The following is a 21,304-nucleotide window of genomic DNA, read 5'->3' on the forward strand; positions in this document are numbered from 1 at the left end:
TGAGCCTTCTCTTCTCCAGGCTAAACAATCCCAGCTCCCTCAGCCTCTCCTCATAGGGCTTGTGTTGAGGCAAGGGAGGCAGAAGCAAGGGAGGCAGAATTGGCAGTGAAGTTCAGCTACAGATAAAAATTGACCTGATGTCTGTTTACATAGTCTAGGCAAAATACAAAAAGGATATACAGAGTATTGTGAAATAGCAATTAAACTGTCATATTCTTTCACTTGTAATAGTTAAATAATATAAAGTCTTTTTTTTAAATGGACTTTTTAATCTGGCATCTTCTCCTCTCAGGAATGTGATGCTGCGGTCCAGAAACGCAGAAAAGCATTGTGTGTGTCAACAGCTTAAGCAAAGCAGGGCTGATGTTTGAAAATAATCTGAAATATGAATTACATGAGATAAATCTGGCATTCTGTGCAAAGTGTGACCACCTTGTGAAGCTGGAAATGTTAAGCTTATAGCTTGTCAATATAATCACCTGTAGTTCACAAAAATCCCGAAACAACCCAAACTTATTCTCTTCAGGAAAGCTGAACAGAGATTGTCTGAAATGTTATTAGAGATTGGGGTGGGGTGAGGGGAAGAAGACTCTTTATTAATACTGTCATATTTCAGGGGAATAAGAAACTGGTACACCAAGAGAAAGGATAAATTGTCTTGTCTGTATTGGAGTATGTATAGGTCAGATCACCAGTATTTAACAACATTTTTAAACAGCAGGACTTAACCATTTTTAAAATACATTCTGAAAGCAAAAGGTTCAGCATTTCCAAATTAAATGCTAGAAGAATGTTTTTCTGTGAGAAGACCCTATGGATTTCTCATGTTCTTCAAGATATTGGGGCCTTCTCGAAAAGCTTTCCTGGTTCTGGAGGAGAATGGAAAAGAGGTCATCAGGTGGAAAAGCTGATGAGAAAACGGGGAGGGGTAACTACAAGGAGAGAAAGGGGCTTGAGTCTTCCTACAGCTAGTTTCAAACACCTCCTTGAGATGTATGAGGAGTCTGATCATATTTTGTAAATATCTTTCTGTAAAATATTTACTTCTCTCCCTTACATGTATGGTTTTAATATTCCCATGCCTACCTGTCACCTTGCACTGATTTAACTGTCAGTTTGAACTGAAACCACTTAATTAAGATAGCACAAAATCATTGTGACCATTCATTTGAACTAGACTTACTTGATTTGTATTGCTTTGAGCTGAACTGAAGTAAGTCATTCTCATCTGATTTCATGTGAGCTTTGTAACAATACCTTTAGTTGCAGGAAAGAATACTGCAAGGAACAGGAAAGCAGGCGTAGTTAACAAGTGGCTCAGAGACTGGTGCCACCAACAGAATTTTGGGGTTTTCAATCTTGGGGAACTTTCTATGGTACCAGGTCCACTAGCAACAGATGGAGCATATCTGTCCCAGTGGGGGAGAAAGATCCTAGCACATGATAATAGCCTATCCCACAGAGGGAAAAGGGTTCTAGGAAGGGAGTTAGCAAGTCTCATGGACAGGGCTTTAAACTAGATTTGAAGGGGGAAGAGGCTGAAACCAGTCCCCCCAGACAGGAGTCTGAGGGTGGTAGGCTGGAGTCAGGGGTGAAACCAGCAGCCCAGCTAAGTGCATGTACATTAACGCATGCAGTATGGGTAACAAACAAGAGGATCTGGAAACCTTGTTGCAGCAGGAAAGTTATACGATGCAGTTGCCATCACAGAAACATGGTGAGATGACTCACATGACTGGAACACTGTAATCAATAGCTACAGGCTCTTCGGGAGAGGCAGGCGAGGGAGAAGGGGTGGAGGGGTGGCCCTGTACATCAGGGAGGCTCTAGATGCCATGGAACTAGAGATCAAGGATGATCGAGTCGAGTGCCTGTGGGTGAGAATTAGGAAGGAAGGCCAACAAGGCTGACATCGTAGTTGGAGTCAGTTATAGACCACCCAACCAGGATGAAGAGGTTTGGCTAGAGAGCTGAATCAGGACCGCCACCGGGACACGCGTGCTCGATCTGAGCCCTTTCTATTTGGGTTTCTTTCGGGGCTCTTCGGGGCGGGAGGACCTCGGCCGCCCGCGAGGACCGGCAGGGCTGTCCTCGCACCTGCCTGCTCGAGAGCCTGACGGCAGCGGCGGGAGCTTTTAAACCCGGCAGGGCCGAGCCGCGCGGCGCCATTTTGGCTAGGGAGCTGAGGCGGCACCGGCACCGGCACCGGGGCCGTCTTTCCCCTCCCATCTTACTGCAATCGAGCATTGGAAAAAGACAGTCTGTTTGGTACAGACCTGAGATTAGGAAGGAAGGCAGGTGCAGCCCTTTTCTCCCATGGGAGCTTTCCCAGGGACCTGCTCCCATCTTGGCAGCATCCCAAAGATCCACGGGACACCGGAGTGCTGAAGCCCAGTGTATCTGCCTTTGATCTCTCCATCGTGACCTCTGAGCTACCCTGCTGCCACACCAGCCAATACTCCTCACTGGAAATAAGAAAAAGAAGGAGAAGCTTTATATCATATTTTTTCAGCTGAATTTTTGTTCATCCAGGGAAGGGGCTGTGTCTGCTTCTCGGCCTCTTTGATCTCCTTTTGTAAGCAGAGCAGGTTCCTGGAACAGAGGATAGCATGAGCAGATGGTAACAGGAGAGTTCCACGGGGTCAGCGATACCCTAGCTGCTCTCCAAAACATGATTAACTCCGTGTATATTTCGCTAGTGTCACCACAGATGGCAATATCCTCCAGCACAGCCATGGCCGTGTGACCACCTCTGTATACCACGGAGGCATGAATTTCTGGCAGCTCTGTGATGTCCATGCAGAGATGCCCTAGCTGCCATGAAGTCACTGCTGATGGCAGTTTCCTCCAACCACAGGAGATGAAGGCCACATCCACAGATCTCATGACCTCCTGCGACTTCCAGGAAGGAAGCCCTGTATACAGACACAGGTGGAAGCACTCTCTGGGGCTCTGGCTGGGCTTGCTCAAGTGGACACAGGGTCCTCCATCAGTGAGTCCTTGTTACCCAGGTAAGCCTGAGGGAAGGCCTCCTTTTCCAGTGGGGAAAAGGGGACCAGTCTGGGTTCTTGGCAGGACAACAGTGCTATCACTGCCGGGATCAGCTGCGCAGTGGTGCCATGCATGAGTGACAAAGCCTGTAAGCAGGTAAGTTATTGCATCCTGAGGGAGTGGTGCTAATAAACCTATTTACCATCTTGTTCACATCTTTGAAAGGTTTCACAGATACTAGCTGTAGTGAAGCTTTTGTACCTGCTATGCTATGTGAGTCCAGGTGATGTCCTGATCCAAATATTTCCATTTTTTCTCATTTTACATTCATCGTGGGGACTGAATTAGCACAGATAAATCAGTGGCAAATGCTTCTCTCCTCCCCCCAGCCACACTGCGGCTGCGGCTGGGGCTCTGTGGGGTGCCAGCAGATCAGATCACTCATCCCTCCTGACATTTCCAATTTCTCTCTCTTGACTAAACCATCCACACATACACGAAATGGTGGCACTTAATGGCTCTGCACACAACCTGCTTGGCTTTGACAAGATACTGCTTTTTAATGCAAGTAGTCAACGTCTACATCTCCACATAAAAGCGTTGCTCTCTTAATAGTGTTCTAAGTGTCATGGGTTTTATATTAAAAATATTCACAAAGCAGTAGTTCTGAGGGAAACAATTTAAATTCAAGGCACAGCCACTATCATCAGAGGCAGCCTTTGATCTGCAGGGGCAGTGGGCACCCACCCGTGGGCTGGTGACGTGTCAGTGGCTGCAGTGTCTCTGGGGTGTGCCCATCTCTAGGCAGATCCAGGGGGGGTCATCCTGTGCTAGCAGCGCTGGCAGCTGCGTTTCTAAGGCGTGTGTAACTCAATCTAATGTGAGGAGTCATCTTTCTGAATCACGCCTAAACTCTTTGGAGAAAGTAATCATTAGACTACTTGGAAAGATAAGGGGCACTTATCATGAAGCTGGAACACAAAGCTAGAAAGGTAAGAGGTAAAGATAGCACTTACTCATCATTTAGGCCATCTGGATTTGGTTTATGGTACACATTCCTTAGCATCTGTACTGGAAACCAGAGAATTTCCTTGTTTCCCCTCGGTCTTCTTCCCCAACTCCCCTTGCCCATCCCCCTCCTACTTCAACACCCCCACTCCCCTACCCCCCCACTCCCCTACTCCCCTTCCCCAGCCTGTATCACAGCCACACACCACTGCGGACAAAGCACAGCTGCATAAAAACGTTTTAACTCCTTGTTGAGGGGAGCTGTGAGTGTTCAGGCAGTTCCAAAAGCTGGTGTATGAAGAGTCACCTAAGGGCTAAATACCATTCTGTCTTCCTGCCAGCTGTTACAGTGCCCTTTCTGCCTTTGTTCTCATGCATGTACACATGCATGCACACACAAGTGCATGTATAGGGGGAATAAAAACTCAAAAGAGTGGAGATGTTTCACCCAGTCCATGTCTTCCCCAGATGCTGCCAGGCAATGGGAGGCTTGCTGAAGCTTGCCACCTCTAGCAGCCATCCGCCTGTGTCTGTCAAACCATGCTAGTGTAGCTGAGGCCTAAAGCCTTTATCAGGTGGCTAACCTCAGTTTAGGAGAGCTGGTGCTGTGTAAAACACCCGTCAGCCCTGTGCTGCAGAGCACTGGAGCAGTGCCCATTGGTGCTGCCAGCTCAGCTCTCCACAAGCTGTCTCCAAGGGGTGGCAAGCAGGCTTTGTGCCAGATAGCACATCACCTCCAGAAGTTGATGGAGAGCCAAACCCAGCATAAACACAGTCTGCTCTGGCTAATGAGACAGAAACATGACATGAATAAAGTCTGCACTTCCAGGTGACCTAATGGTACATGGAGGTAATGCCTGAATGGTTTTGGGTACATTCCTGCCCAACTTTGTGAACCCAGGGCATGGAGGTTTCTGGTTAGGGACCACATCAACATCCCATGGCTAGGGGAGGCAGTAATTTCTTCCTTCACTCAGCTATTGGCAAAAAAGGGCTGCATCCACAGCCTCTCTGGCAACATCTACCCTGTGCAGAATAAAGAGATGATAGCAATTATATTGAATCCTTCACCCCTTGCCCAGACTCTGAAGCAGTGCCTGACATACCCACTTGATCTGCAGCACTTTTATCAGCCACATCCTTGGCTGGTGTTGTTTACAACAATTAGTGGTTTGAAATCTCAGTAATGAGATTGAAAAACGTCTTTATTTTGATTTTTTTTTTATTTAAGAGCAAGCACAAATTAATGTTATAGGATATTAAAAAGAATATGAGAGAACATAGCCATATCTCTGGTCATAGATGAATGGAGGGAAGGCATCACCAAAGTGACTTTACCACACCTGCAGACCTAAGGCTACTGTTACTGTGACCTATACAGATCCACAACTCCCCTGCTCATCTTCTTGCCTCTAACTGCAGCCTTATCTACCTAAGGAGGTCAAACTCAAGGATTCTGAGTGAAGGGAGGCTCTCTGGGAGCTGTAGCCACCAGCTGTGGGGGTGTTTTGTCCCAGTGGATTAGCACAACGTGGTCAGAATATGGCTCAAGACCAGCCAGTTAAGTGGCAATGCCACTATACTTATTTTAAAATAGCAAAATCTGAGGTCACTGCAGAAAACAGTGTTAGAAATGCCACAAAGAATAATAAAAGTCTGTGAGGCTGGTTATAAAAACAGCAGTGGGAGGAAAGAAGACAGCAGATTTATGAGGACTTCTTATAAGGCATGATGAAGAAAGCAGGGAGAAGGAACAGAAATATATGTAGAGACTCTAGGGGACATTTTCTGATCTCATACCTGAAGATTCATGTGCATTTATAGACACAGTGTATTGGTAAAGGCATATGCAAACAGACACACATATATGCAAACTTACAGCTCATTCACTGGTATGAATTATGCATGTACAGTTTCCTGTAAATAGTGTCCTGTATCTTTCACTGGTGCAAATCCAGATTCCTGCATGTTGAAATTATGATCCTTTGTGTCTACTTACACCTCTGCCTGTGTTTTATTAGGCTATTGTGAGTACTTTGCAGAAGGTGTCTGTGTTTCAGGAATGTATGGCTCTAACAGCAGTAGATGGGGATGCTGTCAATCTGTATGGACAGCATAGCTACCTTAGATAATGGAGCACTATGGTAGCCACCTTTTTGGTGTCCTGAGGTGTTGAACAGGCTCATCAATGCACACAATCCAATAAGCAAGCAAACACTGCTGGCTTGGGAAGGAAGAAAAGAGCTTTGCTGTCACAGAAGTGAGTGAGTTGGTCACCTGCCTTTGCTGCATCAAGGAAGGAGATTTGTTTGTAAAGCTAAATAAGATGTGGTGGTCAGTTCTGGGCTAGTGATGGCTGCGCTGCACAGCCATAAGCAAAGAATGTACTCTTTTGTTCTTGCTTGCTACCACACCAAAAAGGGAATACGAGTTTTTTTGGTCTTGGGTGTACTGTTTAGCAAAACGCAGCTTGTGAGGTGCTCTGAAAAGGTAAGAGATTTAATCTGCTTCAGAAATGCCAGTAATGTTAAAGGGTTGCAAAAGATCAGTGTCCTCATGGCTAGGAGAATTTAAGACTTCATTATGAAAGCTTCAGTGAATATTAAATGCTGTCCCAGCGTTGCAATTTTCCCCCTCTGCTTGAAGGTAAGTATGGTTCTGCAGACATGTAGAGCATTAAAGAACACTGAAGCTGTCTCCTAAAGCCCAAACCTAGCAGGAGATGAAGCTGCTGCCTACTAATAGATCCTATCCTGCCATTCCTCTTAATGGAGCAAAGTGAAACAGATGCTTAATTTGGCGGCAAACTCCAGCAGGCCTGGAGAGAAATGGAGGGGGAAACACTACCAGTTGCTGTCTGGTTTAAGACAGAGTGTAAGAGTGCTGCCCTATGCTTTGTTCTCCTCCTTCCCTGACCATACATCTTCACATAAAGTCCCAGCATTCAATACTGATTAATTGTCTTCAGAAGAGAGGTCCTTCCTTCCTTTGTTTCTTGTGAGATAAGAAGGGATCCTTTGAGCCCACCCTGTGGGAAATGTGAGATACTTTGCAGCCTGTAAAAGCAAGTGATAGCTTTTGCACTGAACAGTGTACAGCTGAGGTGCCTTAGTCAGGAACGAGGTTTGTTTTTCCAGCTGATACAGCTGAGAAAGAGGTCAAATTACTGAACTGAGAATCCTTTTATTTCCAGATGTTGCAGCTGATTGGGTAAAAAGATACCTATCTTGCAATCCTGGCTTTTCTTATGTCTTAGGCTTTGTGTTTAAAACTGGTAGTATCCATAGGATTAGTTAGCAACATTTAAATTAAATGTAAAAAGAAATAAAGGGAGGGCTACAAACAACTATTCTAGTGCACAAATCTCATTTATTGGCACAGTAGCTATGAAAATGAAGCTAGTCACCGAGTTTGCAGCAATTAAACGGTAAGGCTGGACCTGGAAGAAAGTGGACATATTCCAGACCTTCTTTGGGCAGGAGTTCACTACAGGGGCAAATTCATCTGAGGCTCAGTGAGCAGATTTATCTCACCATCTCATGGAAAGTTAACCTTGGGGGGGAGGGAAAGCCAAAAAATGCTTTTTCTTTCTTCTGGATGACTGAGTAGCAGTGCCTTATAGAAGACAAGTACACCAGACAGACTGCAGCAAGAGAAAGGAGGAGATGCTGTGTGATGAGGAGTAGGGAAGGAAAAGGAGGAGGCAGGACCACCCTTCCCAGTAGGAGCAGACTGTCAGCTCAGTTCACCCACCCTGCCTCTAAACTGCCCTTTGACAAAATGCCTCTCTGAAAACATGTCTTTTCACCCCTTGTTTTATCCCTCTTTATTTGGCTTGTGTGGGAGGACAAGTTGGCCTTTGCTCCAGATGTGGAACCAGTGGGCAGCCCCAGCAGCATGACAGCAGCACTGCCTTTGCTCTGCCTGCTCTGAGCCTTCCTCCATCCACCATCCCGAGTGAGTACACGTGTTCCTGGGGCAGGGGAAGAATGCACTTTAGGCTAAATTTAACATGGCAAAAAAATTGCTTCTGTTTGGAGGACTGTAGGGAAGTAGAGCTAGCTGGAATAGATGATATCTTGTTTTCACATCTCTTCTGCATGCCACTGCTCTTTCATGCACACAGCTATCCGCACCAGCAAGGTTTTGCGCGCACACAGCTATCAGCACCTGCAAATCTTAAGCAATTTGACTTTTTTAACTCAAATTTAACCCAAATTGTTATGAACTGCAATAATTTTTCATATGGGCATGTACTTTCCCCCTGCCCCTTTAAACTCTGGGTTAATTTGATTGAACATAATGGGTCCTCAAGTTAGACCATGTTATTTTATGTATTTGTTAGGTGGTTTTAACATTATGTACACAGTGCAGAGCAACAATGGGATTCTTGTGAATCTCATGGATAGCACAAAGGTATTCTTTCCCAGTTTAAATGATACTGTAGCATCTCTGCACATTTGGAGGTCAAGTAGTGAGGCAGTATGATGAAAACTGCTATTAAAAGAATTGTTTGTCCTTTTGCAGTTGGGCTGCCTGGCACATCTTGTTGAGGAAGTAAATTATTTCAGTCCTGCAAACCTAGAGTCTGCAAGGTTCACTCAAGTATCAAACTAGTATCAGTGCAAAGGGAAGCAACATCTGTGGTGCAAAATCCCTTCTGTCTAGAGAATCAATTGAGATATTTTCTCTTTTATTTGCTTTTTCCTTTCCCTGCAGCAATGTGCTCCCTGTTACCTGAGTAGGGGAGAAGTAGTGGATAAGAAATCCTAAATCTTTGCTCAAACCTACAAAATCTCAAAACAATAACATTTAACTGTCTTCATTTATGTGTGAGTTTTTAGACTTTGGAAATTTGGCCCACCTTAAGGAAACTAAATGTGAGAAGTAGCTCATGTGATACTTTAAACATAAAGGAATACTACAAGGTGCTTAGAGCTGTCTGCTTTCAGAAGGGGTTTGCATGGTTATCTAGAATTTCATGTACTCAGCCAACTTTCTAGGTCTTTAGAAGCTTGCCAGCACTAGAATATGGGCTATTATTATGTCAGAGGAAATTAAGCTAAAGTGTAAGTTATTTTCAAAATAAAAATAATAGCTCCCCTCCCAGGATATAACAACTTAATGGCTCAATTATCAGCCTGCCAAGCTCTTCAGATCTTGTGTAGGCTATATACCACCATGGGTCTTAAGTCAGCTCTGAAGGATGCTGCAGACACAGTTCCCATATAACTGCCTTTTTCCTTACATTGTTTGAAACAATTTGTAGCAGTAGTAATAAAGAGGAGGGCAGGGGAAATAAATATGGGGGGGGGGGGGGGAAGAGAGAATAATCCTGAGTGACTCTTCACGTAGGATATTTACCTTGAGCAAGAATAATAATCCAATTATCTTTTTTCCCTATTTGGTGACAGGAAAACCAAGCAGTATTTCAGCTCTATTACCAAATTGTTCAGAAGGATTTCAAGGATTTTATTCAGTGTGTTTGCAAACCTCCTAAGGAAGTATTTTTAGACTATTAGGCAAGAATGAAGAGGTACCACTTGACATTGAACTTCAGTTTGGCTTACTTATTTTATACTCCCATTGGCTTACATTTTTCATATTCCTGTTAGCTGCTTTTATGTTTTAGTTGCATATTAAAGTGATGACCTTTAAATCAGCTTATTTGCTGAACTACAGTGCCTTTTTCTTACTCATGTTTTAAGAAACCACAGATTGATCCAAAGCTTGGATCTCATGCTGCAGATACAGCTCATACAGTGTTAGTGCAGGGCACTGAGTAAGTAATTATGTGACCGTAGTTTCATATTACATTAGACTAAAGCCATAATTGCTTGTAATTCAATATGACAAAGGAAAGGAAACATCATACTCTGCAAATTAGGCTTCATATGACGGCATCACTTACGAAATGCACAGTTAGTAAAGGACTTTTGGGGACTGTAAATATCAGAAACTTTTAAGTTCAAAGAGTGGATTCTTTACTGACAGAAAGCAGAAGCGTTGTAGCTAGCAGGTATTGATACAACAAGGGGGGGGGGAAATCCACCTATGGTCTTCAGACATGAAGATTGAAATAGGTGGATTGCAGTCATTAAATAGTCCAGGGGATGATTTATTTCCCCATTTTTTTTTTGTACTTCTGACCAGCGAACTGCAATGCTTCAAAAGCCACCATGATACACTCATGATTCAAAGTTTGGATGACATTTCTGGGTGAAATTATGGTTCTTTCCCAGGAGTGTTGCTATTGATTTGGGTAGGAATAAGATCTCACCAAGCATGGCAGGGGGGGATTTTTATTTTTATTTTTATAAACCTGGAGCATGTGAAGAAGGCAAAACAGTTCTGCACTGAGACCCATCCTCAGTCCACAAAGCTCAGCAAAAAATGCTTTACATTCATTCACACTACCTGTGTTGAGGGCTCACTGGATGCCTGGAGGTGGTAATGCAGCAGAATTGGGATTCACCGGGGTCACTGTCCAAAGCTGTGTCCCTCCAAAGTGTCACCCTCAGTTCATGCTGCCCACAGCTATTGATGGGAATCCTCATCTTGCTCTTTCTGAGGAAGAGGATCAGGTTTTGCAACACCCTGGAGATTTTACTCCGAGTTTTACTAGAAAAATTAAAGTGCTTGAGGCCTAACAGAAAAACTTGGCTTCATTGTGAATTTTAATTTCTTCTGTATCTTGTTCCATTATTTCTCCATTAATGTCAGGCAGTAAAATGGGTGTTTTGCTTTGGGTGTGGGTTGGGTTTTTTTTTAAAGTATTCTAGAGCAAAAGAAACCCAACCATTTCCTATCATTTTATGGAAATCATCAAAATTTGAGAAAATAAATCCTCCTGCTGTTCTGAAATGAGCATTTGAAGATCCATCTATTTCCATTTTTCATCTTGAGAAACAAGTTCCTGAAATGTTTTGTCTTCTCAGTCACATGCTTTTGCTTGAGTCAGACAATTCTCTAAGTAAAACCCCCTTGAACATTCAATACTGGCTGTGTAAGGATGAATGATTCTTATGTGCATCCGACAATGAAGACCTTGTACCTACCAGCAGCGGCTGAGGTATCTGTAGGGAAGCAGTCATTCCCATCTTTCAGCAACAATATCTCCTTATCTTATCCTAAAGCATTAGTTCAATAGGATAAAATCAAAAAAAGTCTTTTATCAAGTCTACACGTTTTATCAAAGTGCTAAGCAAGAACTCAGAAAGGATTTGATTCAAAGCCTAGGCAGAGGGATGAAAGATGAGTTGTCACCATGTAGAGCCCTACATTCAAACAAAAGATTTAATTCCTGATAACTTGTCTTTGATTTTATCTTTAAACACCTTCTCTGTGGTCTCACCTTCTTTTGTTTTCCCTGGACCCAGGAGGGTTGGGTTGGTGCAAGGGTAAAGGTTCATGACTGATCAGTAGACTTTGATTCAGGCTATAGGTGATTGTGAGGCACTAGTAAAAGATTTTGGATATACTCTAGGGTGTATTCAAGTAAACCTTTCTTATACAGACTAGGCAAAGAGGGAAAAGATCCACATGATTTACCCTTTAATATTTTTCCACCCCAAAAATTTCGGCCAAAACTCCAATTTACCCTCACTTTTCAGTGATGAAAGGTAATTGTGTTTTTATCAGAGAGACTATGGTTTTGAAACATGCTATTCTTTTACTCTAAATTATTAAAATAAATTTTCTTCATTAAAAAAAAAATCAAGTTTTACACAAATACATTTAAACTTGTCAGAATATTTAAAATAGTTTAAAATATTTAATATTTTCTTGAACCAACCAAAAGTACTGCTTAGCTGATTATTTTTGAACTGAAAAATTGTGTGTGGATATTTCTGTAATGCTGAATGTCTCCACTTACTGACAACAGCACACATCCTACTGCACATGCTAGCTCTTTTCCCAATGTCCTCCATCTGTGCAGTACTGAGTACATAACAAATCCCCCACCTGTCCTGAAGAATTGTGCACATTTTGTGACATTGTTTTATCTCTGCTCTGAAACTGTTGTCCACCAAACCACAACAAGGTGATTTACAAGTTCCTGTTACTCTCCAGCCAGCTCAATGGGCAGCAGAATTCAGGCATGTTACCACCTGGCTTGCTTTGTACACACCTGTACACAGGGACACAAACCTCCCAGTGCTGCACCTCTGCCTGCTCATGGAGTAAAAACATGCAAATTCCAGCTCCTGTGTGGATTCATGGTCCCCAGGGACAGACAGACACAGCCTTCTGCTGCCCCTTGGAAGTGCTGAAAGGGCAGCTGCACTCATGGCAGCACGGACACCCTCTGCACCCTGCTCCCTGCCTCCATTAGGGAAGCATTATAACTGTATAAAATAAAGACAACCCCCCCCGCCATGCTGACAATTCTTCTGTTCTGGAGGCAAGCGTTAAGGTGTGTGCTCGATGGAGCAGGGAGACCAAGTGCCAGGCAGCAGAATCTGCTGGAAGCTACATTGCTGGCAAATGAGGTGTTCATCAAGCCCCAGCCTTGGTGCTATTAATCAGCTTTCTAGTCTAAAGGTGAGCATCCAAGCTGAGCCTTATATAGGGCTAATGGTCATGGGAGGTGTGAGGGAGCAAGTGTACAGGCTATGTTTGAAATACCACACGTAAGCCAGTAGGAAAGTAAAAATATTCCTTTTCACCATGTAGAAGCAGAAACAGCATTTTGTCTCCTCCAGCAAATCCCCTAGGCCTAATTCTTTGCTATTCTTGTCTTCTCATCCCTTAGGCCTGTGAACAGTGTTTGACAAGCTGTTTTTGCTAGATGCTAAATGGTTCTGCAAGGAAGATCAGGTTCCTAAGATGAAAATATTTTCCTTCTGTATGTCCTCATTTTATTTAGCACCCAGTAAACTAATGGCAATGCTCTAGCTCAGCGTAGAGCTACAGAGCACACCTGAAGCAACAATAGTATTTTTCAAGCTTTAAGTTGTGTGATGGAACTGCCTTTTCCTACTCTTTTTGTGTGGCTTGCATACAGTATCATTTTTAGTAGTAGCATTTGCACACTCATGGGTGCAGAGGCAATTTGCTCTCTCTTTATAAAACCAACTTCTCAGCCTTTTACCAGAGGCAGCCAAGGCATTCTGCTCCACTTCAGCTCTTGCAGTGCCAGGCAGTATTTACCCAGAGTGCTAAGAAGCTATTGCATTATGCCCTAATAGCATCCATGTATTGATCACAAGCAGAAGATTTCTAATAACACACATTTCCATGACTAAAATGTCCAGACTGAAATAGTGTTTAGAAATTATTCTTTTATACATCATAAGCAGTTTCCTGTTGCCTCTGCCCAAGATGCTTCCTCCCCAGAAGAAAGGATCTGTGGGTGACATAGAGGTGTATGTCCCTGGAGCTACCTGACTGCTTCAGGTGCTTTGTCAGTGTATGGGATGTGGCTGGGGCAGCGCAAAACAGGAGAGGCCAGTGAGCAAAGATATCAGTAATGCTCTCCCAGGCACCACAGAGTGAATAAACATGGATGGATCCTCTCCTACATGCAAAGAAAAGTAATGTAATCACTAATCTCATTTCCTCTGAGAGGACAAGGGGTGATTTATTTGGTATTTTACTCCTATAACGCATTTGTGTTACCACTTTAGTTTTGCTCCTTTCTTGCTGTAGCTGTGTTGCACCACTGAAACGCTGTGAAAGTCTCTTCCTGGGCATGGAGTAGAAGTGAGAAACCAAGAGGCTGGGACTGCTGCTCATCACCCAGGAGTGCAGGTACATACTAGCAGCTGCCTGCTCCTCAGAGGGGGAAAGAAGCCATAGAGGTGCAGGGAGGGCCCCTCACTGGGGCATGTTAGGGGAAGGAGCCCCAGGGAAAACATTGGGGAATGGGGTGCTGTGGGTCTGGGAAGGTGAGGGGATCATACCTCTGCAGCTGGGCTTTGGCAGGCTCCTGCCATTAGTATGGGAAATATATTTGCCAGAAAAGTGATTCCAAGACTCGTTTTTGTCATTAGTCCGTGAAACCAGAGTTTCTTGCTACCTTTCCAAGCTTCTGCAGTTGAAGTCCTCAGTTTCTGCTGTCAGTGGGAGCAATGAATGTCTGGAAACAGACTTGTTCTATACGTTGTTCAAACTTTGATAGAGAATTTTACATGTTATTGCACAAAATTCCTAAAGAAAAAAGCTGATGGGATTTGGGTATCAGGGCACTATCGACATTCTGGGCTTCAGTCTTTCCTCTGAACCAGGCTTTTATTTTTCCCCAGTTTCTCGGTTTGGTTGAAATACCTCAGTATAGGTTAAAAAATGTTTAGTTAAGTGAGTTTGCCCTGTTTTGAACATTTTCTGTCAGTGGGATGCAGTAATGGCCAGCTGTTTTTTCTGTTGTTCTTTGTTTGTGACCTGTTTTCAGGGCTGTGCAAAGGCCCTCACAAGTGGGACTGCATCTTCGGAGTTTAAGAAATGATGATGTCTTGAAATGGCTTTACAGACTTAAGCCAGTAAGAGTGCTGGTTGTAAAGGATGACTGAATTACAATCAGAAACATGGGATAATGAAAAAAAAATCCATGGAATGAAATTGTAGCCCTGTGAGAAGTGGGATTGGGAAGAGTTTGTTCCTGATAAATTTGTATATGACCATGGAGAGGGTCTTGTCTCTCTCCTCTATCTCCTTTTCATTCCTTCCTCTCCCACTGGCTCTTCGCTTGCATGAAATCTATAGTAATTTATTTGTCTGACAGTTTACTGTTTAGGGACAGGTTCAACACTGGGGGATGGCCAAACACGCTAAAATGTCATGGTCACGTACAATGAATTTTCTTGAGAAAGAACAAAAGTAAAGCTAATGAGCTCCCTTCTTTTCAGGACTTAGTAACTCTTAGAATAATCTACTACATGCAAATGTATGCAAAATGAAATGGTGGGAGGTGATCTGTGCTATCACATGTCAATGCTTTAAGTAAGATGGCTGTTTACATTTATGTATGTGAAAGGGGATGTGTGTGTATACAGATGCAGACAGATGTGTACACCCACCTGGCAGCCATTACCAGTTGTGATCACATGCTGCAGCCAACACAAAGATCAAGTAGAAGTTTTTCTGTAAACCTGGGGAAATCCTGCTTTGAATAACCAATGACTTGACCTTTGCCAGCTATTACTCTAGTCAGTAGTAATTATCTAATGGTGATTAAATTACGAGACTCTTAAGGAGAGGCATCTTGCACATTGAATAAAACCAGGGATTAAACACAAACACTTTCTGAATGTCAAGGGAGTTGGCAGCAAGATAACAACCTCAGAACAAAAGCACATGACTGCAAGTGAATTGCAGTTTTCCTCCCCTCTTCCCTGCTCCCCTCTCCAAGATTGTGAGTCCTGAGCACTGCTTATCATGGGCCTGTGACCAGGCATTGTTGGGTTATTGACCAAGGCTGCAAGGAATGCTGGAGTAACAGTGCTGCTTGGAAACCAGGCAGGATGTTCATAAGTCTTGTTATGGGAACTCCTCATGAACACCTGTACTCCAGGTCATGGTATTTTGAGGTTGGAGCTAGATTTCTAAGGTCTGACACCTACTCTTGAAATACCATCCCTGCTTTTGAGGTACCAGCCACATCCTCAGGCATTGGTGAGCTGTTTCCCTGGTGGCATGGATGGCAGCCCTCTCTGGGCTGAAGGGAGACAATTGCAGGACAAGTTCAGGTGCATTTGGCACTGTGGCTTCCAGCCTCACCCTGTCAGTCAGTGCTGAGAGTGCTGGCACAGCACAGAGCTGTCTGGAAGGCAGGACTCAGCCACATCAGCTATACCAACCGTCCTCCTTGCTGATGGAGTGCTTCCCACAGCTGCTGTCTCACCTGCTCTAGGTAAGGCTATATACATATGTTGAAGCACCCAGAGGTGGTGGTTTAAACTCACCTGTCTATTTTCACAGGAGGAGGTTGTGGAGGGGTCCACAGCTTTGCTGCCTCCATTGCAGTGATGGTAACTGCTGGCCACCAAACCAACAGCATAACTCTGACCAACAGCTGGAAAACCAAGACCCCTGTCCCACCACAGCTCTGAGGAGGATAGCTTTTCTTACCACATGGCTCTGCAGCTGGCAGTCTGCAAACCACATCTGGCCCACCCTGAGCCAGGTGGGGGTCCCACTGCCAGCCCTCCTCCTTCTGCCTGGCCCCATGCTGGCAGCTGCTGGATTTCCTGGGCTCCTGGTGACTGCAGGCTGCTCCAATGCCAGTGTTTATACACTGTCAGTAATAGCTGCTCCACTAGGGAGGGGAAACAGCAGTGGGCTGAGGAGGTGCTACATGGAGGGAAGTGCAAAAACCATGAGGCCAACAGCAATGAGGAGAAGGTAATATTTCAGATAAGAGGCTTGTTGCAAGTATGACCTGAACCCTGGACTGGCTGGAAATTTGCGGGAGAGGAGACCAAGCAAGGTAGTGACATGAGGAGCAATGCTAGGCTCGTACAAAGAGCTAGCACCACCACTTTCCTTACCCCCATGGGGGGCACATGAGCATGGAGCACCCAGCAATTGCCTACCCCTTGTATGAGGTGGACTCCGCTTCCCACCTTGTCCTCAGCCAAACCCCTGGGGGGGAAGGGGTTACAGAAGGAGCAGAATGATGGAGGCCTCCATCCAGGGCTGGCTACAGGCTTCAAGCAGAACGATTATTTGAACTGAAGGGGGTGGACTGTGGCCAGGCACTTTTGTAAGGAGATGTGCTGCTGCCCTTGCTGTGGTATGTCAGAGGTGTCCCTGGGGCTCTGATCACTGATCACCACTGAAGCATCAGCATTTGGATATAAATGAGATTTACTGAGAGTCTTACAAAGAGCCTTTTGTTAGTCTTGTGCAAACCCTGAGGAGCTTTGGGCAGAGGTGAGGACCTGTGTGGGGGGAGGAAATGCCTGCACCTGCCAGACCTCGGTTGTTCTAGAGAAGCCAAAAACACCTGAGGCCTTAGATGGTGGAGTAAAAACTGCCTCCTTTTTAAATCCCCTCCAGTGCTTTGAAATAAGGAACTAGGTCAGTGCTGTTAAAGCCTGCACGATGTTGCTTAGGCTGTAGCAACTCATTGAAGAGAATGAGCAAGTCAGTGCTCTTAAAGCAGGTGCTCTGAGAAGTGGTAGGGAAAAAGGTGTAAGGAATTGTGATCTAGGGGAGTCTCTGGACCATTTGCTTGTGTTCATTTTGTCCATCAAATCTTTGCAGTAAGACCTTGGCTTTACAGCATGCCCTCACATGGAATGAGCAATCCCTCTCGTTTACAGCTGGTAAGTGGCCTTACAGTGTGTGACCTAGCTTTGCCATGCTTGTCCCTAAACCTGTACATGAAAGTACACATTTACTTGAAGCATTTTTGCTCGCTACGAAGTAAAGCCTGATGCATGTGGTGGGACTTCAGTTGCTCCAGAAGTCCTTTCCATCCTGAGTGGAAACAGTGTGCTTAGTAGCAGCATCTGTACCAGATCTAAATGAATAGTGTATGTGACTATTTAAAATAATTACAATGATTTTATTAGGACAGATTTATAGCCTGTTGATTTTATACTGGAATCCTCATGAAAGGGCATGGACAATTGCTGAGTGCCCTGAGTCCATCTGCTTCGCATGGGGGAGAAACAGCTGTTGGAAAAATGCCTCCTTCATATAGATTTTGATCCATTTTTGTCTCTTTTGGGAATGTGTAATAGTGTTGTATATATTAACAATTGTGTAACAATAGGTAAAACACAGTACTTGGTGAGTGTATGCCCTGCTCAAAAGGGAAAGCAACTTACTTTGCAGTAATGAACTCGTTCATGCGTAGCTTGCTAACGCTTTTATATCGATCTTTTGTTAGCACACAAAGTACACTGCAGGGGTTATATGAATCTTGACTTCATTTACAAGAAGCATTATTAGGTTGCAAAGTCAGGTGGTCTTTGATGACTGTTAGTGAACAGAAGGCTCCTTGCTCACCTTCCCCACCTGCCAGCTCAACAACTACAAGTTTCTGGCACAGCTTCACAGTTTTTGCTTAGCGATGAAGAAAAACCCAAATGTAAATCTGGTAATAGCTAGTGTGGGGCTTAACAAAACAGAACTGCTAAGCCACTCTGTATTGATACTTGTATGTTGTAAGTTCTGGTTGTCATCTATTTGCCTGCTGGGCACTGGCATTTTAGCAAAGCATGTAGAATTTAAAATGTGTGTGATTTTTTTGTTGTTGTTTGGGTTGGTTGGTTTGTTTCTAAAATCCTCTATGTATGTCTCTCCACTTACTAAGCATCCTATGTCTTCACCTGGTAGTGGGCTCTGAAGAGCAGGATTTGCCCTGTTTGTAGGGTAGGATGCTGTGGGGAGGGTGCTTAGGCCAGCCCTCGAGCTTGATGGCAGAACAACAAATGTCTGTGATGAAGAAGCTCCAGCTGAACTGGTGCTGACTGTCTGAACGGTCCTGAGACATCAGTTTCAAGATCCAAGCAAGGCTTTCTTTAATCTTGCTGCAGTGAATGGTTGTAAACATTTCTGTAGCTGTTCAGACTCAAGTCAAGCTGGTTAAGGCAATGTGAAATTCAAGGTCAAAAGGTGAAATGCTGCTAAATTTAAGATTCAAGTTTATGCACATGAATAAATGGTTACTAGAATTGTTTCCATTTCAGACACACTAAGTAATGTATAGCTATTCCAGTGCCCCTCTCCTCCTGCAGCTGGGTACTGCAGTCATTTCACAGGAGGTATGAACTGAAAAGGTCCTCCCCAAAGACGCTTTCCCAAGTGTGCAAGCTTAATTGCTCTTGTGTATTCAGGCTTGTATCTATAAATATTTGGATGTAGCTCAGTAGCTTCACTTCATCATCCCTTATACAGGATTAAACAGTGTATTCTCCTGTCAGTTTGTTCCTACCACTTGTCTTCAAACAGTGGAAAAACTCAAGCCTTAGAGATGCTTGTGGTAAAAATCCATTCACAGATACACAAATATAATTGATGGGATCCTCTCATTGGGAGAGAGTGAGGGTTTGGGGGCTTTCGGTGTCTTTTGTTGTTGTTGTTGGAGCTGAAAGGGACAAAATTAGAATACCAGCAGAAAAGTAGAACTCTAGGGAATCTTTTTCCACACAGGTACCGTACTCTTTACCCCAGCATGGTGTTGGGATGACACCACCTATCAGAAGTTTGCAGGACAGACCATCTGTCTCTTAAACAGCTCATGATGCTCAGTTTGATAATTGCAGGTTGTCTGCACAGCTCACAGGCATGCTTTAAATTGTAAGGTCACACCAGGTATAACCCTTCCAATTCTGCTTCCAGCGTGGTGCGGTTTGTTGCTGAGTAAATGCAATCATGTGATAGAGAGGTCCACATTTAGCAAAAGGTGAGGTCATCTGTTGCAGTGACCTGCTGCAGAGGAGGCACATAGGAGAGACTAGTGTCTGAGACTGGTGCCTCCTCCCCAGCACCACAGTGATTGTTACCACTCTGTTGATTGCCTGCAGTTACTATAGGTGATGCTGGGCACAGGCTCAACATAAAATCATTCTCCTGTCTCTGGGGATCTGGTAGCCAACCCTGGGAGGGAGAATTGATGGAAAACAGCATGCTGTCTATGAATTCAAGCATTGGCTTTGGGTCTTCTCCAGTAGTGTTAACTTTCCAAGTATATTCTTCTCTCAGAAGATAATTTAGATCACTTGTAAGCAATTAAAAGAAAAAAAAAGTCTTGCTTATCTTTTTTCCTACTGTTTCTTAGCATCATTTGATTAGTGTGTTGATTTAGTTAAAAATAAGCTTTGATGCTTCTGTGAGAGTATCTTTTTCATTTGCAGTTAAGATTAGCAGATAAATGTACTTTTAGGTTGTGATTTTTTAATTATTTTTTTTTAACCATAACGTTCTTCAAAACTGCTGGTGGTAAGTTTTATATAGCACTCAATTTAGAGGGGTTTTTAAAGCCAGGTTTAGTGAAATAGTTTCTTGGACTCACTTTGATTTATATCTGCTGCTTTCATACACTTCTGCCCCAAAGAGAAAATATGACTCCTGTGCTTTGTTCCTGCATTTGTCATCTTGATTATTTTTCTCCTTTCATTTAGTATTTTCCTCTTGCTGGTAAGAATTAAATAAGTTGCTCTGGTGAGACCCCACCTGGAGTACTGTGTCCAGTTCTGGAGCCCCTATTACAAGAGGGATGTGGAGGTGCTGGAACGTGTCCAGAGAAGGGCCACAAGGATGATCAGAGGGCTGGAGCACCTCTCCTATGAGGACAGACTGAAGGAGCTGGGGCTGTTCAGTCTGCAGAAGAGAAGGCTCCGAGGTGACCTTATTGTGGCCTTCCAGTATCTGAAGGGGGCCTACAGGAAGGCTGGGGAAGGACTTCTCAGGATCTCAGGTAGTGATAGGACTAGGGGGAATGGAATGAAGCTGGAGGTGGGGAGATTCAGGCTAGATGTAAGGAGGTTCTTCACCATGAGAGTGGTGAAACCCTGGAATGGGTTGTCCAGGGAGGTGGTCGAGGCCCCATCCCTGGGGGTGTTTAAGAGCAGGCTGGATGAGACTGTCCAGCCTGAGCTAGTGTGGGGTGTCCCTGCCCATGGCAGGGGGGTTGGAATTAGATGATCCTTGTGGTCCCTTCCAACCCTGAATGATACTATGATACTATGAAACACTAATATCTGACACTGGGTGAGAGTGGGTGAACTTACTAAACACAGGGGAAAAAAATCAACAGCTACATGCAACTGATGCAAAAGGCTTGATTCATTAAACTGCTGCCTCAGAGTAATGTCAGAGAGAGTTCCAGAAGGAGTTATGAGATGTTTATTTGTTTCCCCAGCAACCTTCCTCAGGTAGTTTCCTTACCTTCAACACCTGAAAAAAACAAGCTGGCAAACAGCATTTTTCTGCATGGAGACACCAAGGTGATACAAGCTCCAGGGAGGCTGGAGAGGAGTGGAAATACATGTAACACCCAAGCCAGGCAAGCAGTAAATACAGCCTCCTTGCAGAGACTTTGGCTGGCTGAAAGTTGTGTTAAGAGCTAGTCTGCTGCCGTCAGTCAGTCAGACATGAAGCTTATTTCTCTCCTCTCAGATTTCCGCTCAAGCCTTTTGGCAAATGAAACAGGAAGGCAACATCCTAGTGGTAAAGTTATCTGTCTGTATAGAATATGTTTGGTATAAATACAGATGTAATTGAACTTTTTTTCTTTCTTTCTTTTTCTCCTGGTGTGCATGTGATGAGAACACACAGGTGAACTGTTCTATGGGCAACTAACAGTCTGTAGCCTCAAAAGCTGAAAGACTTCTTTGGCTTTAAGAATCGAACT

General features: G+C 44.1%; 1 long non-coding RNA gene across 1 annotated transcript; it reads left to right on the forward strand.

Moving 5' to 3' along the window:
- Positions 1–4,711: 4,711 nt before the first annotated feature.
- LOC137447929 (uncharacterized) lies at positions 4,712–20,287 on the forward strand. Its single transcript, XR_010988945.1, has 3 exons — positions 4,712–7,956; positions 13,651–13,752; positions 15,919–20,287. It is a non-coding gene; the product is annotated as an uncharacterized lncRNA (long non-coding RNA).
- Positions 20,288–21,304: the final 1,017 nt, after the last annotated feature.

This window comes from Melanerpes formicivorus, unplaced genomic scaffold (genome assembly GCF_026170545.1).
Source record: "Melanerpes formicivorus ecotype bairdi unplaced genomic scaffold, bMelFor1.0.p_v2 SCAF_2, whole genome shotgun sequence".
Taxonomy (NCBI): Eukaryota; Metazoa; Chordata; class Aves; order Piciformes; family Picidae; genus Melanerpes; species Melanerpes formicivorus.